At 38.7% G+C, this 24,911-nt stretch overlaps 1 long non-coding RNA gene across 1 annotated transcript in view; it reads right to left on the bottom strand.

Annotated features, from left to right (window-relative positions):
* Window positions 1-21,331, bottom strand: part of LOC119467348 — a 122,821-nt gene extending 101,490 nt beyond the window's left edge. The window contains exons 1-2 of the long non-coding RNA XR_005195888.1: window positions 21,246-21,331; window positions 6,128-6,256 (exon numbers count right to left, since the gene is read on the bottom strand). This is a non-coding gene — a long non-coding RNA (uncharacterized LOC119467348). The remainder of the gene's footprint in view (window positions 1-6,127; window positions 6,257-21,245) is intronic.
* Between the last annotated feature and the right edge of the window lie 3,580 nt (window positions 21,332-24,911).

The raw sequence follows: 24,911 nt of genomic DNA, 5'->3' as shown, positions 1-24,911 counted from the left end.
GCCGCGCGGGGCAAAGCAGCGGCGCTGGCCGACACAGCCGCGCTGGCTGAAACAGCCGCGCTGGCGAGCGTGAAGCACCTCTGCCCGGGAATTTCCTAGTCTGTGGGCAATAAAAACAAGGCGTCCACTCACCCTCTGCGCTTTCACTGGGAGCTGCAATCCTGAGCTGTTCCTAAACGGCCATCTTGGATCCACCCCCGCCTGCTTCTTCGCAAATATAACTTTCTAATAGAGATCACATTATGTCACTTCTTAGAACACATTTATGTTTTCTCATAGGAAAGAGTTCATACTATACAACTGGACATTTGACTCCTTCAAAACTTGACACGATTCCTTTTTCATTACTATCTTCTGCTAATCCTAACAGTTTACATTGTGCCTATATGATTTTATGGTAGCAAGGCATTATATATTCCACTATTTTTTTTCTTTTTTGAGACAGAATCTTACTGTGTTACCCAGGTTGGAGTTCAGTGGTGTGATCTCAGCTCACTGCAACCACTGCCTCCTACTCAACCAATCCTCCCACCTCAGCCTCCTGAGTACCTGGGAACACAGGCGTGCACCATCACACGCAGCTAATTTTTTGGTAGACACAGGGTTTTTCTATGTTGCTGAGGCTTGTCTCAAACTCCTGAAATCAGACAATCCACCCGCCTTGGCCTCCCAAAGTGCTAGGAATACATGGACTACCACGCCTGGCCACAGGGCTTGCTTATTTATTTATTTATTTATTTATTTACTGAGACAAGGTCTAGCTCTATTGCCCAGGCTGGAGTGCAGTGGTGTGATCATAGCTCACTGCAGCCTCAACCTCCCAGGCTCAAGCGGTCCTCCTGCCTCAGCCTCCCAAGTTGCTAGGTCTACTAGGTGTGCACTACCATGTTTGACTACATTTTTTATTTATTTATTTATTTTGTGGAGATGAGACCTTGCCATTTTTCCCAGGTTGGTTTCAAACTCCTGGCATAAAGTAATCCTCTGCCTCAGCCTCCCAAAGTGCTAAAATTACAGGAATGAGCCATCGCACCCAGTTCATGTAATTTTTTCTGTGCATTATCTCAATTACTCTGCACAATTCTCTGTGAGATAGATACTATCGACATTGACACTTCATAGAAAAGGAAGCTCAGATTAAGGCAGGTCAAATAATTTTCCCAAAGCCACCTAGAGACTTGTACAGTGGAAGCTTAGAACCAGGGCCGTCTGAACCCAAAGCCTGTGTTCCTAACCTTTAAAGCACATCACTTTCCTCTTGCCTCCACCTAAACCCTATGTACAAGTCATCCCATACTTTTTAAGTGTTTTTTGAGGAAGCCTGGTAAGATTTTGTCTTCCTGGGTTTAATAAAGTTGCTATTCCTGCCCAGAATGTTCACCTCTATACCTCTGTCTTCAGTCTTACTTTTTTTTTTTTTTTCAAACAGAGTCTCACTCTGTCACCCAGGCTGGAGTACAATGGCGTGATCTCAGCTCACTGCAACCTCCTCTTCCTGGGTTCAAGCGATTCTCCTGCCTGAGTCTCCTGAGTAGCTGGGACTACAGAAGCATGCCACCATGCCCGACCAATTTTTTGTATTTTTAGTAGAGACAGGGTTTCACCATGTTAGCCATGGTGGTCTCAAACTCCTGACCTTGTGATCTGCCTTACTCAGCCTCCCAAAGTGCTGGGACCACAGGCATGAGCCACCACATCCAGCCCAGTCCTACTCTTATACTTTCTCTGACACCACCAACTCTAGACAAAATTATTTCTCTTTTCCCCGTGATCCCCTGCTTGATTGTCACAAAAATCCGTCTCTTGCATCAGAGTCTGAATTCTTTCATGATGGAGACAACTCGTCTTTGCTCAGTTCTTCACAGCATTGTAGCCCTGTGGTTTATATTTATCCAAAATAGTCCAAATGTTTTTTGAGAATATACTCTGGGCAAGACAGTGCTAGTTACTATGTGATAAAGACATTAAAGGCCCAGTTGCTATCCCCAAGAGCTATAGTGTGACAGGTAGATACACAAACAAAGGATTTCAAGGAGAGATAAATGTACAGGGTCCAAGGTACTATATAAGCATATCTTTGAGTTAATTTCATGAATGCATTCTGCAGATGTATAACATTGCCCATGCATCGATCCCTCACTGGTGAGCTAAGAGCTTTGCATGCATGTTTTCACAGGCTTTGGGATGTTGCTTCTCCACTCCTGATGATGCTTCTACATGGAAGGAAGCCTATTAGCAAAATGCTTACTTTTTCTCCACGCCCATACCCAGTTCCCCCCAGGGACAAAGTGTGATTTGACATGACTGAAAGGAGAAGTCAGGCATGTTTAGGCTGGCCTCATCCTCACCTCTTGTGAAGGAGTGTGCCTGCAGAGGATGCATGTTCCCTATTGCTCTCAGCTATATCGGGGAGCTCAGCCTCATGTTGCACTGACGATATCACACATCAATTGTGTATCATGATTCTACTCACTCTCTGACTCAGTGCCTTTTGTGATGCCTAGGGGCCTTCTTAGACTGAAAGCAAGGAAGCTCAGAAGCATGGAAAACAACAACAAATCCAAGGTGGGATCCATGGATCAATGTTCCAGCCTCCCCTGCTTCACTGGATAAGCCTAGGGGTGGGGGTATAACAATGTGTCCTTTAGGTTATTTTGCTGAAACATAACAACATACACTTACATTGGCTTTCCCTTTTTTTCTCTTTCTTACTCTCCCTACTTTCTCACTCCTTCTTTCTGGAACACCTCTCAAACAAACTACCTATATCCAAGTTCTTACCTTAGGCTCTGCTTCCAAGAGAACTCAAATTAAGACAGATAACATGAGGACATGATTTATAATTCATCTCTCAGCTCTGTAGTCTCAGTATTGGTTCCATTCCAAGAGGCATTTTCCCAAGGGCACCTGAGAAATGGTATGAGTCACTATGATTGGTCCTTGCCCATGTTAAATTGAATCTTGGGCCTGGGAGTTGGGATGTACCAGTTAGCTGAGCTGAGTTCCATGCTCAGCCCAGAGCTGGACGTTGTGATCAGCCTCACCAGTGTCACATGTGCAAACAGTCAAAGTATGTTTTCATGGAAAATGAGAGTTAAATTACTAAAAGGAGGGAGAATAAATAAAAGGTAAGTCAAACAGCTCATTAAGAAAACCACCAAAGAGTCCCTTCAGCTATAGATAGCACAGGTGACTCTGACAACAGAAATGAGAAAGAAGCATCTTTACCAGGGGAATGATAGCATTGTATTTAGGATTGGAAGTGATCTGGGATACAATTTCACCCAAACTTAAATTATTAGAAAAGTTCAGAGAGAGACTAAGCCCATTAGCTTGAAGTAGTCCAGACAACACTTGGAAGTTCTGGATTAGAAACCCAAGACTCTAACCTTCCAGTGCAGAATCAAGGTCCTTCTATTGTACATTCTTTCCTTCCAGTGGCTGCTTCCTCAGAGAGCCCAGCACATCTCAGAATTGCAAAGACTATAGAATCACGCTTTAAAAACAACATATTATTATAAAAATAATAGGCTTGGCTAGAAGACAGGTCTCTTTCTGAATTTACTAATTCAGACTATTAAGTCTCATCTGTGTCTACAAAGAAAGATGGTGACTCTTGATTTCCTTAGCTTATACGGCTATATTTCTTGCTACACACATAGTCCCTGGGACAGTCCCTGACTCAGCTCTCAGCTGCCCTGCTTCCATGATGATTTAGCAAACAGCAGAGAAAAGAGACTTGAAGGGAAGGAGAAAACGATTTGGCTGGAAGCCTTCCCAGCAGAGGTGGGTTTTTCTTCAGCTTTGAAAGACAGGACAGACATAGGTTGGCTGAGAAGGAGGTGCAATGTGGGGGTGGGAAGACAGAGATAAGAGTGTTTAGGGAAGGAGCATCTTGTTTTGAAGTGGGAACAAAGGAATTGAATTTGAATGAATAAATAAATCACAGATGAGTAGGGTAAAGACTATAATATAAATTTCAACATCCTTGACAGCATAAAGTGTTGCCTACAGAATGAAGCTGTGGAAGTGGAGGGGAGGGGAAATGAAGGAAAGAGAAGCTAAATTTAACAGACACTATCAAACAGTAGAAAAAGAGTTTAAGCTTATTATTAGAGTTACAGAGAGAACCGACAAAACTTAAAGCACAACGATATTACTAGCAAATGCTGGGAAGAGGATGGAATGAGAAGGGAGAAAAACAGTAAATCAAAAAATACGGTTTCAAGTATTTCTTTTTCAGATTTCAGAGCAAAGCATGATTTCAAGAGTCATGGAGGCCAAAAATAGAATAAATAAAGGCAGAAACAGAGTGGAAGAAAGGCTGTTTGTGAGTAGTGGCATTAAGAGTGAGGAGAGGGAAATATTCACTTCCACCGTGAGCTTTACTGTGCTGTTTGAACCATAACCATGTGCATGCTTTGCTCTGAAATCTGAAAAAGAAATTCCACAATTCAGCAGCTGCCCCATTGGCATGAACTGTGTTTCTATTCTGTACCCAGCACTGCACTTGGGCTGGGAATTAGAAGATGAATGAAGGAACAAAGCATTAAGTGTTATAAGGGAAGAACCTTTCTGGTTGGGAGAAGTGTAAGAAGGACATTAGAAAGAATTCCCAAAAAAGTAAAACAGAAGATGGATATTGAAAATGAAGAACAGTCCATCAAATGATTCAGCAAGTGTACTTACTAGAGGCAGATGCCAAAATACCTAAAATCACAGAGGCATGGAATGCAATGAAATCATCTAGCAACTGCAGATTGTACAATTTTGCTTATGCATTTGGTGCTAAATTATAATACCGCAGGGATAAATCAGCCCAAATAAGGAGGGGCTTATGATCACATTAGGAGTTCTGAATTGTCTTCTGCAAACCAAGGATCACAAACTCAAATACATAGCTCACTCAGTCAGATTCTCAAAAATAAGAGAAGAAGAAGGGGAAAGACGATGGTAAATGAAAGAGCGCGTGCCTGAGCTGGGCAGAAGGTGCAGGTGGTACAGCAGATTGTTGCCGAGATTTTCTAGTTTTGAAAATAAAGCTAGGAATCAAGATTTTTATGTGAAAACTGTTGGCAATTTTATTAGTTAGGCTACTTTATGCTGTGTTATGAAAACAACAACAAAAGCTCTAATGCTCAATGGCATACCATTAAAAAGATTTATTTTTCACTCACACAAAGCCCAGATGGGTAGAACAGCTCTCTTCCATGTTGTATCTATGTCAGCAGGGACCAAGGGTCTTCAAGGTCATTGAACCAAAGGTGAAGAAGTACATTGCCTCTTAACAGCATTGACCCAGGCACCTACTAGCTGGAATGAGTTACTTGCCCTCAATCTAAATTTAAGGGAGACTAGGAAATATCATGGCACACATGGGTATTTAATGAGCACTCAATATATCTATCATGCCAACTAATACAATCATTTTATTTTTAAATACCATATGATGCCATTAATAATGGTTGGTTTTGGCAGAAGAGTGGGCAATTTAAGAAGATCTCTGCCATAGTCAAAGATTGGAGATACTTTAGAAATATCACATTTTCATTTCACAAAAAATAATTCCAGAAGCTCTGTGGAAGACTGACCAGAAGGGCAACACTAGAGGCAGGATGGTTATTGAAATTGCCTGGAGACACACTATTGAGGAGCTGAAACAGGAAAGGAATAATCGGAATAGGAAAGAAGAGGTGCTCATACGTGCTATTAACTCTTGGTTTACATCCTTGGTTCATAAGAGGAGGATGTCCACAAAGTTTGTGTGACTTGCCCAAGGTTGCAAAGTTAATAAGCAGCTGTTCAAAACATTAATCCAGCACACATTTTATCCCATTGATAGAATGGTCAAAAAAAAACTAGTGGAAATATAAAATCTTTGACTTTGAGAACTAGGCTTTCGGGAGCTTATCTTATCTAACCCAAACACTCAATGCCATCAGATGTTCTTCATCACTGATTTTAAATGTGAACCTCCTGAAAGATATTACTTTCTTCTTAACTTATAAGACCTGCCAATGGGTAAACATCAAATAGATAATGTATTCATTTTCCAGCCTTGATTTAGACTCTTTTTCTATTCCTTCTGGGAAATCTTTAGCATAAGAAATATTTTTATCTTTCTCACCTCTAAACGTGTCCTAGTGCTGCAACAGTTAGCATTCTAATCAGCGTGGCTCCCAACCATCTGTGATAAGATTTCTTTGGGAGGATTCAACTCAGTCTCTAATACTCAGAAGTAGTTAATCCACTTGAGCTTAAAGCAGAAAGAAAATAGAGAAAGGAAAATTGCTGGGAGGGAGGGTATAGTAGTAAGGAATGTAGGGGAGGATGAATTAAATGAAACAGTGTGAGCTTTTTTATTTTTTTGCCCTAAACCTTTAGAAAATGAGAACATAATGCATCTGTATAAGAGCACATAAAAAGTAATGTGAAGCAAAAATTTTTCATATTAATTACATGGAAGTTTTATAGCAGGCACTGGGATGGTCGTATTACATTATCATTTCAGTTAATCTGTCCTATTTCCCCATGTGATAGTTGATGTTATCCCTATTTTATAAATGAGAAAAGTAAGACTCAAAAACGTACCATATCACAAGCTATCAGAGAATCCTTTTATTTAAACTCAAAGCCTGAGTATTTTGTTTTCAGTACCCTTAGTAACAGTCTTATATTAGAATTCAACAAATTTTTGTCAAGTATTTACCATGAACCCCAAATTATGATGCTGTTAATCTTATTTCATCCTTAAAATAATCCTATGAGATCAGTATTATTATTCCAAATTTTTTTTTTTTTTTTTGGACAGAGTTTCGCTCTTGTTACCCAGGCTGGAGTGCAATGGTGTGATCTCGGCTCACCGCAGCCTCCGCCTCCTGGGTTCAGGCAATTTTCCTGCCTCAGCCTCCTGAGTAGCTGGGATTACAGGCACGTGCCACCATGCCCAGCTGATTTTTTGTATTTTTAGTAGAGACGGGGTTTCACCATGTTGACCAGGATGGTCTCGATCTCTTGACCTCGTGATCCACCCACCTCCGCCTCCCAAAGTGCTGGGATTACAGGTGTGAACCACCGCACCCGGCCTATTATTCCAAATTTTTATCACTAAGGGAATTGGGGTGCAAAATAAAGAGAATTAAGGTCCTGAAGTTTTAGTAAGTGTCAGTAGAAATACAAGACAGGAATTCAAGTTCCTGAAAAACTAGGTCTCTTCAAATTGGCCTTTTTCCTGCTCTCTTTGGAAAAATCCTTCTCATATTGACATCTCTCCCAACTTTTTAGCCTTTTACGATCTTTCTCCCTTTGTCTAGAGGACCTACTGAAAGAAATATTTAGGAAGAAAGTCACTTAATTATTACAACCACTTGGGAACATATATATTATCAGTGTTTATTCTTCCAATAACAATATAGGGCATATGCTAACAGATTAGCCTGTACAATCATATCCTTAAGGGCCACTACTTTGGTGAAAAGGTAAAAAGGCCTGAGTGTGAAGTTGGTATCTGAGGCATCTTTGTTATGAGAGTTTGAGCAAATATCTGAAACTTTATGATTCTCATATAAAAAACGCCATTATTGGAACATCATCCTGGATCACATGTTCAAGATGTCCAGCATACAATTAAAAATATACATTAGAAATCCAAGGAAGAAGAAAAATGTGACCTATATCAAGACATAAAGTTGTCAATAGAAACAGTCACAGAGGTGATTCAGATGATTAAATTGGCAGACAATAACTTTAAAATAGCTATTGAAATTATGTCCAAGAAAAGGATGGACATATGAGAAAATAGATGGAGGATCTCAGCAGAGAAATGAAAACTGTAAAAAAGAACCAAATGGAAGATCTAGAATTGAAAAGTGCATTATCGAAAGTAAAAAATTAACTGGATGATTGTACTGAAGTTTTGTCTATTTATTATACCAAATACTGACAAGAGGGTAATAAAACCTCAATTATAATTATGAATATGTATATTTTAACTTAATATTATTGTATTTTGCTTTATAAAGTTTTAAATTCTGTTATTAGATGCACAACTGTGATGGCTATTTTTATGTGTCCACTAGATTGGTCCATAGGGTGCCCAGATACTTTGTCAGTTTTCTGGCTACATCTGTGAGGGGTGTTTTAGATGAGGGCAACATTTGAATTGCTAGACTGAATACAACTGATTGCCATCTGTCATGTGGGTAGGCCTCATTCAATTAGTTGACAGCCTCAATAGAATAAAGAGTTTGACCCTTCCAAGGGTAGTGGGGAACCCTCCTGCTTTATTGTCTTGAACTGAGACATAAGTTATTTTTTGATCTTCAGACTAGAACTGAAACATCAGCTCTTCCTGTGTCTTCCAGCTCTCAGACTGGAACTGCGTGATTGGCTCTCCTGGGTCTCCAGCTTACCAACTGCAGATTTGGGGACTCCTCAGCTTTCAAAACTACATGAGCTAATTTGCCTTATTGTTTTTTATGGATGCATAGTATTCCACTGTGTATATGCACCACACTTCCCTTATCCAATCTGTGAATGATGGGCATTTAGGCTGATTCCATGTCTTTGCCATTGTGAATAGGGCTGCAATGAGCATATGAGTGCATGTGTCTTTGTGGTAGAATGACTTATATTCCTTTGGGTGTATACCAATTAATGGAATTGGTGGGTTAAATGGTAGTTCTGCTTTTAGCTCTTTCAGGAATCACCACACTGCTTTCCACAATGGTTGAACTAATTTACACTCTCACCAATAGTGTATAAGCATTTCCTTTTCTCCACAATCTTAAAGCATCTGTTATTTTTCTTTTCCTTTTTAGTAATAGCCACTCTGAGTGGTGTGAGATGGTATCTCATTGTGGTTATATTTGCATTTTCTAATAATCAGTGATATTGAGCTTTTTTTCCATATGCCTGTTGGTTGCATGTATGTCTTCTTTTGAAGTGTTCATATCTTTTGCTCATTTCTCAATGGGGTTGTCTTTTTTTTCTTGTAAATTTAAGTTCCTTATAGATGCTGGCTATTAGACCTTTGTCAGATCATAGTTTGCAAATATTTTCTCTCATTCTGTAGGTTGTCTGTTTATTCTGTCGATTTTTTTTTTTTCCTGTATAGAAGCTCTTAAGTTAAGTAGATCCTGTTCGTCAATATTTGCTTTTGTTGCAATTGCTTTTGGCATCCCTGTCATGAAATATTTGCCTGTTCCCACATCCAGAATGGCATTCCCTAGGTTGTCTTCCAGAATTTTTATAATTTTGAGTTTTACATTTAATTATTTAATACATTTTGAGTTGATTTTTGTGTATGGTATAAAAAAGGAGTCCACTTTCAATCTTCTGCATATAAATAGCCAGTTATCACAGCACTATTTATTGAATAGGGAGTCCTTGCCCTTTGCTTGTTTTTGTCAGCTTTGTTGAAGATCAGATGTTTGTAGGTGTTACCTTATTTCTGGGCTCTCTCTTAGTTCCATTAGTCTATGTGTCTGTTACTGTGCTAGTACCATGCTGTTTTGGTTACCATAATCCTGTATATAGTTTGAGGCCAGGTGATGCCTCCAGCTTTGTTCTTTTTGCTTAGGATTACCTCAGCTATTCAGACTTTCTGGTTCCATATGAATTTTTTAAAAGTTGTTTCTAGTTCTTGCAGCTGATAGCTTGCAGTAAATGCCAAGAATGAGTACTCAGACAATTCCAGCTGAGCAGGGCGGGGAGCAACTCTTCTGAGAGAGTGCTGCTCCAAGACCCCTCCGCCAAGTATTTATTGAAAGAGCTTGTTAAACGACAAACATCCACTAGATTGCTTTTTGAAGCCAGGTCCTGAGACACATATGACATCGTAAAAGCAATCAAACCACATTCTCAGCAGGCGGTTTTCAGTGTTCCTTATCACACACCCCACTCCTTGTCCTGTTTTCAGGGTCAAGGAGTTACAGTCTCATGCACAAACAACACACACAGAGTGCCTCAGTATTTTTCCATGCCCTGACCTCAGATGCCTTGGACATAAGCTTGAATATGTTGTTCTGTGCTGAATGACATTGGTAGTTTGATTGGAATATTACTGGATCTGTAAATTGCTTTGGGCAGTATCGCCATTTTAATAATGCTCATTTTTTCTATCAGTGAGCATGAAATGTTTTACCATCTGTTTGGGTCATCTCTGACTTCTTCGAGCAGTGTTTTGTAATCCTCATTGTAGAGATCTTTCACCTTTCTGATTAGCTATATTCCTAGGTATTTTATTATTTTGTTGCAACTATGAATGAAATTGCTTTACTGATTTGGCTCTCAGCTTGGCTGTTGTTGGGTATAGAAATGTTAGTGATTTGTGTACATTGATTCTGTATCCTAAAACTTGCTGAAATTGTTTATTAGCTGAAGGAGATTTTGTGTAAAAACTATGGGGTTTTCTAGATATATAATCATACTGTCATAGAATCTCTTACAAATAGGAAGAGAGCAAATCAAACTATCCCTGTTTGACTTTCTATTTCTATGCTTTTTATTTTTTTCTTTTGACTAATCGGTCAAGAGACTATGTTGAATAGAATGGTGAGAGAGGCCATCTTTGTCTTATGCTGGTTTTCAAGGTGAATGCTTTGAGCTTTTCCTCATTCAGTATGATGTTGGTTGTTGGTTTGTCATAGATGGTTCTCATTATTTTAAGTGTGTTCCTTCAATACCTAGTTTATTAAGAGTTTTTAACATGAAAACATGTTGATTTTTTTCAAAATACTCTTCTGCATCTGTATAAATAATCATGTGATTTTCAACATTATTCTGTTTATGTGATGAATCTCATTTATTGATTTGCAGATGTCAAACCGATCTTGCATCCAAGGATGAAGACTACATGATCATGGTAGATTAGCTTTTTGACGTCCTGATGAATTCTGTTTGCCAATATTTTGTTGCGGGTTTTTACATCAATGTTTATCAAGAATATTGGCCTGAAGTTTTACATTTTATTGCTCGTGTGCCTCATCCAGGTTTTAGTATCTGTATGATGCTAGCCTCATAGAACAAGATGGAGAGGAGTTCCTCATCTGAACTTTTTTAGAATAGTTTTAATAGGAATGATACCAGATCTTCTTTGCATATCTAGTGGAACTTGGCTGTGAATTCATCTGGTCCTGGACTTTTTCTTGGTTGGCAGGTTTAATTTTAAGAGCTAATTATTAGTCTTTTCAGGGAGTCAGTTTCTTCCTGGTTTAGTCTTGGGAGGGTATAGGTGTCTAGGAATATATCCATCTCTTAGTTTTTTAAGTTTGTGTGTGTAGAGATGTTCATAGTGGTTTCTGATGGTTATTTTTATTTCTGTAGGGTCAGTGATAACACCCCCTTTGTCATTTCTAAATGTGTGTATTTGGACCTTCTCTCTTTTCTTCTTTATCAACCTAGGTAGTGGCCTATCTTATTAATTTTTTCAAACAACAAATTCATGGATTTATTAATCTTTTGAATGGTTTTTTGTGTCTTGATTTACTTTAGTTCAGCTGTGCTTTAGATTATTTCTTGTCTTCTGCTAACTCTCAGGTTGATTTACTCTTTCTTCTTTGGTTCTTTCAGTTGTGACATTAGGTTGCTAACTTGAGTCTTTCTAACTTTTTAATATGGGCATTTAATGCTACAAAATTTCCTCTTAACATTGCCTTAGCTGTGTCCCAGAAATTCTGATATGTTATCATTAGTTTCAAAGAACGTCTTGATTTCTGCTTTAATTTTATTGTTTACCCAAAAGTCATTCAAGAGCAGGTCTTTTGTGTAGAATCTTGCAGGGGCTGTCTGTATTTCCTGAATTTGACTGTTGGTCTCTCTTGTAAGATTGGGGAATTTTTCATGGACAATATCCTAAAATACGTTTTCCGAGTTATTTGCTTTCTCCTCCATTCCTTTCAGGGGTGCTAGTGATTTGTAGATTTAGACTCTTTACAGAATTCCATATTTTTGGAGATTTTATTTGTTCCTTTTTATTCCTTTTTTCTTTTTGTCTGACTCTCTTATTTCAGAGAGCCAGTTTTCAAGTTCTGAGATTATTTTTTCAGCTTAGTCAATACTTACGATTTCATTATAAAATTCCTATAGAGTGTTTTCCAAGTCTGTCAGATCAGTTAGGCTCTTGCTATATGGGCTATCTTTTCTGTCAGCTTCTGTATCTTTTATTGTGATTCTTATTTTCCTTGGATTGGGTTTTGCCATTCTCCTGATTCTCAATGATTCTTTGTTCCCATTCATAATCTGACTTTTATTTCTGTCATTCCAGCCAACTCAGCCTAGTTAAGAACACTTATTGGAAAACTAGCAGAGGACATAAGACACTCTGGCCATTTGAATTGCCAGAGTTCTTATGTTGTTTCTCTCACCTCTGCATGTGGGTGTTCCTTTATCTGCTGTGTAGCTCCAGTACGGTCAATGGCCTTCTGTTCTGAATATTTTCACAGGGCGGAAGGTATGTGTAGGGTCTTTATTTGTAGCTGGCTTTTGTCTTTTGTCCTTTCATAGAAAGGTATGTTAGCAAAATATTTTTCGTGTTGAGCTTTGTGGTGTAATCCAGTAGGTGGCACTTATGTGTGTACTGGGCAGTTGGTAGGATCTTCCTCAGTTGTGTGGCTCCCCTATATTTCCTTACAGTTGCAGCCATGTTTCCTCTCAATGCTCTGAAGGTGAGGGCTCCTCTTCCACTTAAGTCATGGCTATAGATTACAAATTGGCACTCCCAGGGTGCCCACCACAGTTTTAGGGTGATCTTAGGGTTTATACTTCCTTTCCAATTTCAAGGCAGCAGAGTAAGGAACCTTAGTAGTGGTTGTGACTGAGGGTCTTTTGCTTGTCTGAAGGAATTCTTTAATAGGATATAAAAGTCAATAATTTTGTAAGAGAAAACTAAAAAATTAGATTGCACTAAAATTAAAAACATTGGTTCCCATCAATAAACATTGTTAAGAGGACAAAAAGGAAAGACATTGGGAGAGAGAAGATATTTATAAGGTATATATTTGATAAAAATCTGATCCAGAATATATAGATAAAGGCTACAAATTGATAAGTAAAAGATAAAGAATCCAATAGGAAAGTTGATTTAAAAACTTGAAGTTACTTCAAGAAAGAAAAGGCAATAAAGATGAAAAAGATGCTCAATAAAGGATCCATCAGAAGCATGCAAACTCAGACCAAATAAAATATCACTACCCACCACAGGAATGGACAACACTTAACAAAGTCAAACCAAAGCAAGGATTATTGAGTATGTGAAACAATTGAAACGTCCATTTCATTCTGGAAAACTGTTTAGCAGTGTCTACATAGACCTAAATTATGGCTCAACATTTCTACTTCTAGGTATATATCCAACAGAAATTCATACCAACAAGCTGCAAAAAGTCAAGTGCAGGAATATTTATAGCAACATTGGTTTCTAATATTGAGAAATGAGAATTTTTATTAAAATAGAGCAGAAAAAGAAACCACAATATATTTATTATTCACCAAAAGGTATATTATATATCAATAAACTAAATAAACTGTATATTTATGCATATATATGTGTGTGTGTATATATATAATATATACACACACACACACACACACACACACACACACACACATATATATATATACACATCTTCAACAACATGGATTTAAATCTCAACATAGTATTGAATTTTAAAAGCCAGATGCAGGACAGTAAATATTCTATGATTCCATCAAAACATCTTACAAAAATAGACAAATCTAACTTGTGTTGCTAGAGGTCACAGTGGTGATTACCTTTATAAAGGAGGCAAAAGAAGGGTTGAAAAGAGGTGCAGGCAGGATTTCTGGGGCTGGTGATGGTATCATTCTATTTCCCAGTCCATGTAGTGGTTACATGCGTGTCTTCATTTTTAAAAACTGCATCAAACCTATAAATTAAGCACTTCTCTGTATATATTATATAGTTTAGTAGCAAAAATTATAAGTGCTAGAAAAAAAAGATAAAACCTAAAGAATACAGAGTCGGTAAATGATAAAGATATGAGTAAAAATTCATGTGAGAAAAAACAAAAGGATAAAAAATTCAATAAACCAAAAGCTGTTTTTGGAAAAAAAAATAAAAAGTCAAAAATAGAAAAACAAAAAGGCAATTCTATAGCAAATCTACTCCAGAAATAAAGGGAAATAATTTTTAAAGGATAATTTATACTATTATTTTAAATCATAATTATATATTTATATTTATGTAATAAACAAATAATGTAAATAAATATTTTTTATATTATTGACATCAGACAGTGGGTTAGTCAGATGGTTTCAATTTCAATCAATTGATACTGGGGAACCCCTGAATGCTTTTGAGCAAAGACATGATATGATCTGATTTGCCTTCTGTAAAGATCCCTCTGGGACTAGTATGTAGAATGATTGAATTACTAGTGTGTAGAATGATTCTACTAGTATGTAGAATAATTGAAGAATAACTTTTTTTTTATTTTGAGATGGAGTCTTGTTCTGTTGCCCAGGCTGGAGTGCAGTGGCATGATCTCGGCTCACTGCAACCTCCGCCTTCTGGGTTCAAGGGATTCTCCTGCCTCAGCCTTCCGAGTAGCTGGGACTACAGGTGTCCACCACCATGCCTGGTTAATTATTTGTATTTTTAGTAGAGACGTGGTCTGACATGTTAGCCAGGATGGTGTCTATCTCCTGACCTCGTGATCCACCCGCTTTAGCCTCCCAAAGTGCTGGGATTACAAGCATGAGCCACTGCACCAGGTCAAAGAATAACTATTTTTAAAAGAAATAAATTTTGCTGCAGAAATAAAGGGAAATTTTAAAAAGAATACTTTCCTGGTCCTTCTCAGTTTATGCTATGGTTGTATTTGTTTGAGGGATCGCTTTTCAAGTGCTTTAAACCAGAGCTAAGTTTATTTTCATCTTTCTTTTCATTAATCTGAAGGGCAATGATCCATTGTTTGTGACTCAACATTCTGGATTTGCATAATAGACGACAGGCAATTTGTTTCAAACCCACAGAAAAATATTTCAACACATTTGTCTTTTTCAGCATCATTACCAGTTATGACATTGACATCACGAAAAAATACTAATTCTAAAATATTTAACTTAACTGGCAATGCATTTGCTTCCATTCAACAATAGCTATGTTGAATATGTGTTTAGCACCTGGTTTATTTGAAATTTATTAATTCCATCAGCATATACTGAGCTTCCAGGTAGTGCTGGCCACAAGGTTTGGTCCTACTATGCAATAGTGCATAAAACACAACTACCTCCCTGAAAAAGCTCTAATCCTATGTGGCCAAGAAATAGGCATGCATAAACAATTACATTTCAGGGCTAGGCATGGTGGCTCATGCCTTTAATCCTAGCACTTTGGGAGGCCAAGATGGGAGGATCACTTGAGCCCAAGAGTTCACGATTAGCCTGGGAAACATGGCAAGACCCTGTCTTCACAAAAATAAAAATTAAGAAAAAAAATTAGCTGGATGTGGTAGCATGTGCCTATAGTCCCAGCTACTCAGGAGGCTGAAGCACAAAGGTAGCTTGAGCCTGGGAGGTTGAGGCTGCAGGGAGCTGTGATCATGCCACTGTACTCTAGGCTGGGTGACAGACAAGACTCTGTCTCAAAAAAAAATTACATTACAGAGTATTATAAGCTATAATAGAAATATGTCTGGAGTCATATGGTAGATCAGAGGAGAAAATAATTGTTTGTTTAGAGAATAGAGAACTGTTCAAGGAAGATTTCACACAATCTGAGCATTGAAGTACATGTGGGTTTTGTCTGATGAGAAACAGCGATGAGCTGAAGGTACTATGGGAAGAATCATTAGCATGCAGTGCTGGGCAGGCATATTGTGCACAGAAAGCCTCAGAGATAATTACGGGGATGTTCAAAGGACCTCATTTGTGAAGGAACTTCAGGCCCTGCTAAGAGGCTTAATTTCAGCATAAAGAGGCAAGCCCAGCAGACTTGTAGAGAGATGGATGAGAGGGTCCAGTGTTATTTTGAAAGGTAACATTCTGTTCACTCTGCTCTGAAGGCCCTGTGAGTGTCTTGCCATCACTTAACTATACCCTGAATGCTCTTTCAGATCTTCCTGCTTTGGGTGGTGCAATGTGCTATGCTTAGCCTGCTTTTAAAGCCCTGCCTGCCAGCATAAAAGTCACGTGTCCTTGGAACTATTTTCTGAGCCTCCTGGCACAATCAAGTTTCTCTCTCTACAGTATTTGTATGCTGCCTTGCACATATGCTATTACAAGAGTCATCCCAATTAATGATAAATATACTTCCAATCCTTCACTAGATTTGGGGATATCTGATGATACTGGGCCCTGCCTTCTTATTTATAGCTTTAGTGCCCTGATGTGCTCTAAGCATGTAACAAGTATTTAATCAATGCTTATTAAACATACCTTTCATACGTAAACATACAATTAACTATATGATTAATGTTCATTAATCATATAGTTAATTGTGTTTAAGAAAATGGCCTATCAAATAACCATAATAACCCAGAAGAATTTTTGTGTTATAAAGTATCACACAAATTTTGTTTGATAATTTTGATTGTTTTAAATTAGCATCTCCTGTAATAAAAGAAACTCATAAATGCTTTGAAAAGAAAGTCAAGGAAACGTTCTAACATTTACTTGACACCTACTAGAAGCTCACACTATGCCAAGAATATGTGTCATGGTTAATTATGTGTCAACTTGGCTAAGGTGCTGTGTCCAGTTGTTTGATAAAACACCAGACTAGATGTTGCTGCTAAGTGATTTTTAGATGTAATTAACATTTAAATCAGTGCATTAATGAAGTGGATTAACCTCCTGCCTTAATAATGTGGGTGGGCCTCACCCAGTCAGTTGAGGGCCTTAAGAGAAAAGAAAGAGGTCCTTGGACAAGGAGGAAATTCTGCCTCCAGGCTGCCTTGAAACTCAAGACTGCAGCATCAATAATATCAACTCTTGTTAGAATTTCTAGCCTTTCAGCCTCTTCTGCAAATTTCAGACTTACCAGACTCCACAATCCTGTGAGCCATTTCTTTAGAACAAATTAATCCCCTCTCCTCATTACTCTTAGTTAGATAACACAATATGACATCATTCACACATCACAATCAGCTTTTGAGGCCAGTATTATTCCCGTTTTTGCACAAAGTTATTGAGACTCTGAAAGCTTATGTATCTTACATGGTGGCTGTAGCAGGCAGTAATACTGTTCACCAATTATCTATCTCTCCTAGGGTGAGCAACTGTTCTGATTTGCCTAAAACTGTGGTTAGAGAAGACAGAAAGTAAGAATCACAAACTCAGACTAGGGACTGAGAACTTACAGCTCCTTCTCTAAGCGTTTAGGGAATAGTTGCAAGACAGAGACCCTCTTAGGATGGAAGAGAACTTTCCATAGATGGCCATTGTACTCAGAAGAACATTGATCAAGGAATCATTGGTTAAAACCTTGAATAATTATTTTCTCTCTCAAAGCTTCAAGTCACCTATCTGTGAAGTAAAGGCGTGTACCACATACGTACTCCAATTCCTCTCAGCCCTGACAGCTTATGGTTGGGAAAACCCTCCTCAGTATCATCACAGATACATTTCCTAGGTTTTCTTGATCACCAGAAAGCAAAAAAGAAAGTTTAAGATAAATTAAAAATTCAGACACAATAAAGAATACACTAACAAGTTTTTTAGGGCTTTTTAATCGGCAGAATGCATTATGGTAAATGTGAATGGCTTTGTAGAGTTCCTCATTTCCTGCTTATCTCATTAACAATATTTGTATCTTAAATGACTTGACTTTTAGTTTGTGGTCAAGAATATATAAGGATAGTTAAATAGTTATAGACAGTATGTGTTCTTTACTGCAACTGAGCCAGACTTGATGGGAGATAAGATGAGGACAACCCAACTCTAGCCAGCTCTTTCCCTGTGGACTTCTCACCTGACCGTCACGGTGTACACAGCTCAACTGCTCATGACCCTCTTGGCCTTGTCTGACAGCCACCACTTAATTGCAAGTGTCCCTCAGCATCCTCTTTCTGTCAGGACCAAGGCAGATTTGAATTTCTTCTGTTGTAAAGTGTGTGCATTTTAACAGCTTTCTAATTGAACAATTCTCTAAAAGTGCATTAGGAGCTTTTGTATCATATGCTTTTATGTTCAGACACAAAAATTTATGTATGTTAAATTTCTAGATGATGTCAGAATTGCAGGAGCTGTTCATGGATGAGTCAACAGATTGAGAGAGATGAACGAATTTATCTAAAGCCAAATAAACTGTTTACTTGCTAACATTTGACGTGTGCAGAGCTCTATGATGGGGCTGAGCATGGAAGAGAGATGCAGCATGTTCTCTAACATCTGTGAGGCTGGTGCTGGATCTCAACCATGAATTGCTTCTTTAGGTTAGGGAAGAGAAATCAAATTCTGCCTGAAATATGTGGTAAAGGTGTCAAAAAAGAAATTTGGAGGATGAAAAATAATTCTCTATCACAAACAGAGAGGGAGCACACTCCAGCGAAGGCCTACGAGTAGAAAGAACATAGTGTTCTTAGGAGGCATGGAGTTTCTAGTGAAGTTGAGAACCTTGACAGCACATTATAATAACCTGGGGAACTATGAAAAGTGTGGATGCTGAAGGCCATCCCCAGACCTTCTGCCTTTATTGAAAGTAGGTAGAAATTCAAATTGCCTTACACTTCTCAATAGTATTGAGTACCTCAATTTCTTACAAAATGGAGAAGAATAAGTACCCCCAAAAGTCCCATACATGAAGAAGATCTTGGAGGCCTTCTTATCCACTCCTGCGATTTTTACAAAGAAGACGAGAACTAAATAGAATGTATTTACCCATAAACATGTTGAAAATTTCAACTGAGGCTGGCATAGTCTCGAAAACATTTTTATACTCTCTTCTTACAGGATTGATTGGACAAAGTTGGGTCCCATTAATATGTGCTGATTGGCAATATTTATTTTAAAGAATAAGCATATGCAATCTGGTAACTACCCATTCTTAGCCAGTATCTGTGTTGACTAAAGTTGGTTTGGTCAACTCAACCAGGCTTCCTTTGGAAGAAGCTGTCCTAACTGTGTATTAGTCAGCTCTGGCTGCCATAACAAAATACTACAGACAGGGTAGCTTCAATAATATAGCTCGATTTTCTCATAGTTGTGGTTGTTGCAAGTTCAAGATCAAGGTGCCAGCAGGGTTGTTTTCAGTTTCTGGTGAGGATTCTTCTGAGCTGTCAGACTGTTGCCTTCTTGCTATGCTCTCATGTGGCTTTTCCTTGGCACAGAGCTCTCTGGTGTCCCTTCTAAATAGGTATGCTAATCCTATAGCCCCACCCTTATGACCTCATTTCATGTTAATTACTTTTATTTTTCTTTTGAGATGGGGTCTCACCCTATCATCCAGGCTGGAGGGCAGTGATGGAATCTTGGCTCACTGCAACTTCTGCCTCCCAGGCTCAAGCAATCCTTCCACCTCAGTCTTGTGAGTAGCTGGGACTACAGGTGCATGCCATCACACCAGGCTAATAATTTGTACTTTTGGTAGAGATGGGGTTTTGCCACATTGCCCCACCTATAAGCACTCCTTTAGAAGGTCCGCTCCAAATACATCCACTCTAGGGGTTAGGGCTTCAATCTATGCATTCTGGGGTGATGCAAACATTAAGTCTAGCCAACAAACCATATAAAATATTCATCAAGCTTGTGTTTTTCATTCTGTACACATCACATGCAAATATTTAAGTACAGGATTTTTAAAGGTGTGAGGGTTGACTCTGTTTATTTTATTGAGTTTGATTTTCTTTTTGTGTATAAATGCCTTACACTTAGTAGATTAGGATACATTTTGCCTGAAATCACCTTGAATGTTTTGCTTTTGCATGACTGGCAGGTTGTAAGATATGAACTAGGCTCTATGCACAGATCCATCTGGCTTTTCTTGCCTATCTGATGTAAAGTTTTAAAATAAGACTTGAATTATAAAATATCCTAAGTATTCAATACCAGACTGTTTAAATAATTAAAGATTCATAGCTGGCAACAAAAAATAGAGCATTTGGACTTTGGACTAGACAAAACAGATTTTAAATCCTGGCCCCCTTCCATACTCTGAAAGAATGTGGAAGTTGCAAAAGTCCTGTCTGAACATCAATTTCCTCTTCCATGCACATTGAGTAATATTAACTTCATGAGTACTGTGAGGATAAACTACATTCATTCAATCCCTAACCACTATCAATATTTATACTATTTAACAACTAGTAAGAGATGGGTATTGCCCAAGCATAATAGATGGTGCCCAATGGAAAACAAAAACAAAAATAAAAAACAATAAACAAACAAAAGCTATAGATAAACTTCAGCCCAATGGTGAATTTAGTTCAATCATTGGCCTGAATGAACATAGGTATAGGTGCAGGAAATGCAGAAAGTAATAGAACAAGATCCATACCGTGAGAGATTCAACGTACACTGAGGGAACATCAGACACATAAAAGAATAAATGCAATATAGTGCCATAGATAATATGATAATGCTGTGGTCTAGATATTTGTCTCCCATGACAACAAATATAGATGTGGAATCCTAATCCCCAAGGTGAAGTAGATGAGGACTTTGGAAAGTGACTAGATCATGAGGGTAGAACCATCATAAATGGAGTTAGTGCCTTCATAAATGGAGCCCTAGAGAGCTGTCTTGCTCCTTCCACCGTGTGAGGACACTATGAGAAGCTGCCATCTATGAACCAGGGACAGCCCTCACCAGACACCACATCTGCCAGCACCTTGATCTTGGACCTCCAGCCTCCAGAACTATGAGAACGAAATTTCTGTGGTTTATGAGCCACTCAATTGTTTAGTTGTAGCAGCCTGAATGGACTAAGACAGATGGACAGTATGTGATGAGCGAAAGTGACTAGTATTAGCCTGGCATACAACAGGCTGCCTTCTCTTCATGTTTGCTTGAATAGGGAAGCCACTTTTGCATCATCACGAGATTAAGCACTATTTTATCTAACATAAGTGGGAGGGAGAGAGAAAAATCAGAAGATAGAAACCACTCATATTATGAATAAAATAAAACCAATTTTAAAAATCCAGCTCTTTCTAGTCTTTATCTTGTACTGTAGTGCATTGCTTTAGCATGCTACCCTCCAGGCACGTATAATTTGTCACTGTTACCCAAACACATAAGTAATCTCAATAATATAAAAATAATATTACCTTTTATATCCAGTGAACCAAGCATTGCACTACCCATTTTATATATGTCATCTCATTTAATCCTCTTCGAACCTGCTAAGAAGACAATATTATATCTACTTGTTCAGTATTGACACTGAAGGTCAGAGGGGTGGAGTGATGCTCCACCAGGTTGGTCTATACAGGATGGCAACTCAGAACCAAATCCACGTGTTCATTCAGTGCTTGGATTTGGTTCCAAGTTACCATCCCGGATAGACCCAGTGGCTTCCTAGAGGCTGCAGCCCAATCCGTTGCTTGTTTCTCATCTTATGTGGACTCATTGAAACAAAAGACAACTTTTACCTAAAATAGGGCAGTATCATAAGACAGTGCAGGTAAAAAGAAACAATGTCATATTATGACAATATTTAAGGAAATAAAAATTAAATATTTTACAGCACCAGAAATATGATTACTGAATAAATCTTTTCATTATGTTGATATGTAAGGGCATAGAGAGAGGACAGAAAGAGAAAGAGAGGAGACACTTGTTGAACAAAGGGAGATTTTGGTATTATCCTTGTATGTATAGTGATGTGTACTCTGTACTACTGAAAAAGGTGATGTGAAAGTGATGTGAAATGCTACCAGCTTGGATTCCTTGGGCACAAATATATGCTTTTAAGTAGAAGTGTTACTAACAGAAAAAAGAAAGCATTCTTACCCACCAAAATGAGTCTAGAGGTTCTTCATTTTATAGTCTGACACAGAAATCCTACATGTTGCCTCCCAAGCAGCAAAACAAGAGTGTTGTCTCTTAAAGACTGGCCAAAGAAGGGGTGCTCATCAGTCCAGGCCCCCCTGCAGTGGTTAACAAAGGGCCGTGGGGCTCAGTCTCTGAATTCATTTCTCTGTAGCTGATGGTAATTTTTGTTTTTCAACCCATGACTTGGGTTGACCTGAACCTGCTTTTGTCTGGTGCAATCACAGATTTCCAGTCCTCTAGTTTCACCATCAAGTATTCAGGATGCCTCGGTTTTTGTGGCAAGTAGCATACTGTGACCTACTGTGCTCTTGATGCCATGACTGCTGGCCTCTGGGACATTTGGGTGGTTGTGTGATTAAATTATACCAGAGAATTTCTTTGTTCCTTCTGCCTATTCCTTGCTCCTGTCTGGTCTGGACAGCTTGGTGGTTACTATTTATTAACTTTTGCAATGTAATCATATTGCATTTCAGGGTCCACATCATAGGCCAACTATTAATTCTAATATTGAAAGTCAAACCGAAGTTCAGGGGCCAAGCCGAAGTCAATTGCTATGTGCCAGGACAGAAGACATCAAAAGCCAAGCTGACCTAGAGTTGGCATGGCAAACAACAACTAGAGGAAATCAGAACTGGAAAAACTGTAGGGGAGAATCGAACCAATGTCCAACTTGGCTAAAGATGTAGTCTTGCCATCCGAGATTTACGGCAAAGGGCAAGAGTCATGTTTCTCAGTTCATGCTATGGGCTTTGTCAAACCTGCTGCCTGTTAGCTGGTAGCAAGAAGGAAATCACCACAACCATGAGCTCCTACTTCCAGCTGATGCTTCCCTTCACTGAAATGATAAAATGATGGTGGTACTCTGGATTTTGCTCAGAGTGCATACTACTCATATTAAAATAGGGATTCGCTGATAATGGAGATTCACTAACAATCATGAGCACTTACATTCATACACGTTATTTCCTACAATGCCCACTCTTAAAAGCAATATGAAGCTGCTTATAGTAAACACTGTAGCTACAATACATTTATTAAAATGAGATGACAGTGCACACTAGCAAGTAATGGAATAGCAATAGACAGAGGCCAATGAAATGTGAGTTTCAAACCTGAGGTTTCTGGAGGCCCCTGCAGAAAAAATGAAAGGCATAACTGTCAAATGAAATTTATCATTATGACCTGCAAAAGAAATCACTTGGATGGGAAAACCACTACATGCCAGAAACTGATTACTTTATGCAATCATCTCATCAGTGCCATATTTTAAAAGGGAGGAAGACAGACAATTTATCTCAAGACAGCAGCAGTGGAAGAAAAACTAGATTTGAGGGAATAGCATCCACAGTCTCATGTCTATCTGCTTTACCCTAAACAGAGGCTGCTTCTCCATGGGGATATAATCAGGCCCTGACAGAAGGATCAGCCTACAAAGATTAATTCAGTTATCCTAATTTGTTTTAATCTTGTTGATTTTCAAAAGTCCACTTGTTAATTTACTTAACATTTTCATTTAGTTTCTGTCATGTGTGCATGGAATACATAGATGATGAGACAGCTTTGCCCTCTGACCTCAAGGAACTTACTAGTAGAGAGAAACACATAATGAATATATTATCAGAGCAGGTGCCCAGTGTATGTTTTTTCTGATGATGATAAAGATGTTGAAGAAAAAGATGATGATGATGGTGACAGTGATGGTGATGATGATGTCACAGGGAGGCAAAAAAGAAGGAAAGGAAGAAGGAAAGAAGAGGAGATGGAAGAGAAAACAGGGAGGATACACGGAGAAGGACAAGGAAAAAATCTAGTTGTTTTTAGACATTAGTCTAGGCAAATGCTACGTCTCCACACATCTCCTTAGTCCTGGAGCCACGCCCCCATCTTCTTAAGTTCTTTTTTATTTTTGGCTCCAGCAACCAAGATTCAGGCTCAAGCTCAAAGTCCATTTCAGCATAGTTCACTAAGTTACTTCACGTGAGACATGATTAAGTGCATTGTTCCTTTGCTTCACTTAGTCTTTACAAAAAGCCATCAGAAATACTCCTCCATGCATTGGTCATGATAGAGACAATGCTATGGCTGAAACAGACCCTGGAACAGCTGAAGATTAGTTTCAGATGAGGATGAGCTGCCACCACCTTCCCTTCTCAGAGCCACTGCTGAGCAATGGAGCATCTGTCCCTTGCGGGAGGTGTTGGAGGGCAGGAGCAAGTGAGCAAACATGACTCTTACAAAAAATGAGTCAATTTCTTCCAGCATCCACGTGGCTGCATTAGTAAAGGAAATGGATAACCAAGATTCATCTGCCACTTGAGAAAGTGCATGCAGAATGGTCAATATACTTGTTTGCTTTAACATGGGTTCGATGCTATGTGGAAAATGTAAACCTCCTGAAGCTCCAAATAAGACAGCTAATATTCTACCTGCTGTGAATTTCAAGCATTACATCCTAGCAATTTCTTTTGGAAAGAGCCCAGAGCAAGTTAGAAAGCAGTAAGTTCTTAGAATCCAGCCCTAGTCTGTAGAGGTGGAGTGTCTCTTTCCCCATAGCAGCCAGGATATTCTGATGTGATGTCATCCTCCTGACCCTACTACAGGCTACCACTTGCACTGGGGAAAAATGGTTCTCAACTGCATCTTGAATTGACAGAGCAACCTCCTGATCTTTGGCCTGCTCCCCACTGGCAATGTAAACTTCTCTGTATTACTTGAGTTTTCTGAACCTAAGATGAGCCCAAAATTAGTAGTAGCAGTGGTGCTGGAAGAAATAAAGAAGTGGAAAGAAAAGTAATAATAACATCCAATTAATGCATATCACTTGGCTTACTGCCTGGTGTTAGCAGTAATCATTACCCCTGCACTTAAAAATAGATATTTTTCTCTTCATTTTCAGATGAAGAGAGACTGAGACTCAGATAGCAGTTGCCTGAAGCCGC

The sequence above is a fragment of the Cebus imitator genome, unplaced genomic scaffold, assembly GCF_001604975.1.
Source record: "Cebus imitator isolate Cc_AM_T3 unplaced genomic scaffold, Cebus_imitator-1.0 Scaffold13, whole genome shotgun sequence".
In the NCBI taxonomy this organism is placed as follows: domain Eukaryota; kingdom Metazoa; phylum Chordata; class Mammalia; order Primates; family Cebidae; genus Cebus; species Cebus imitator.
This window is presented reverse-complemented; position numbering and strand designations above follow the sequence as displayed.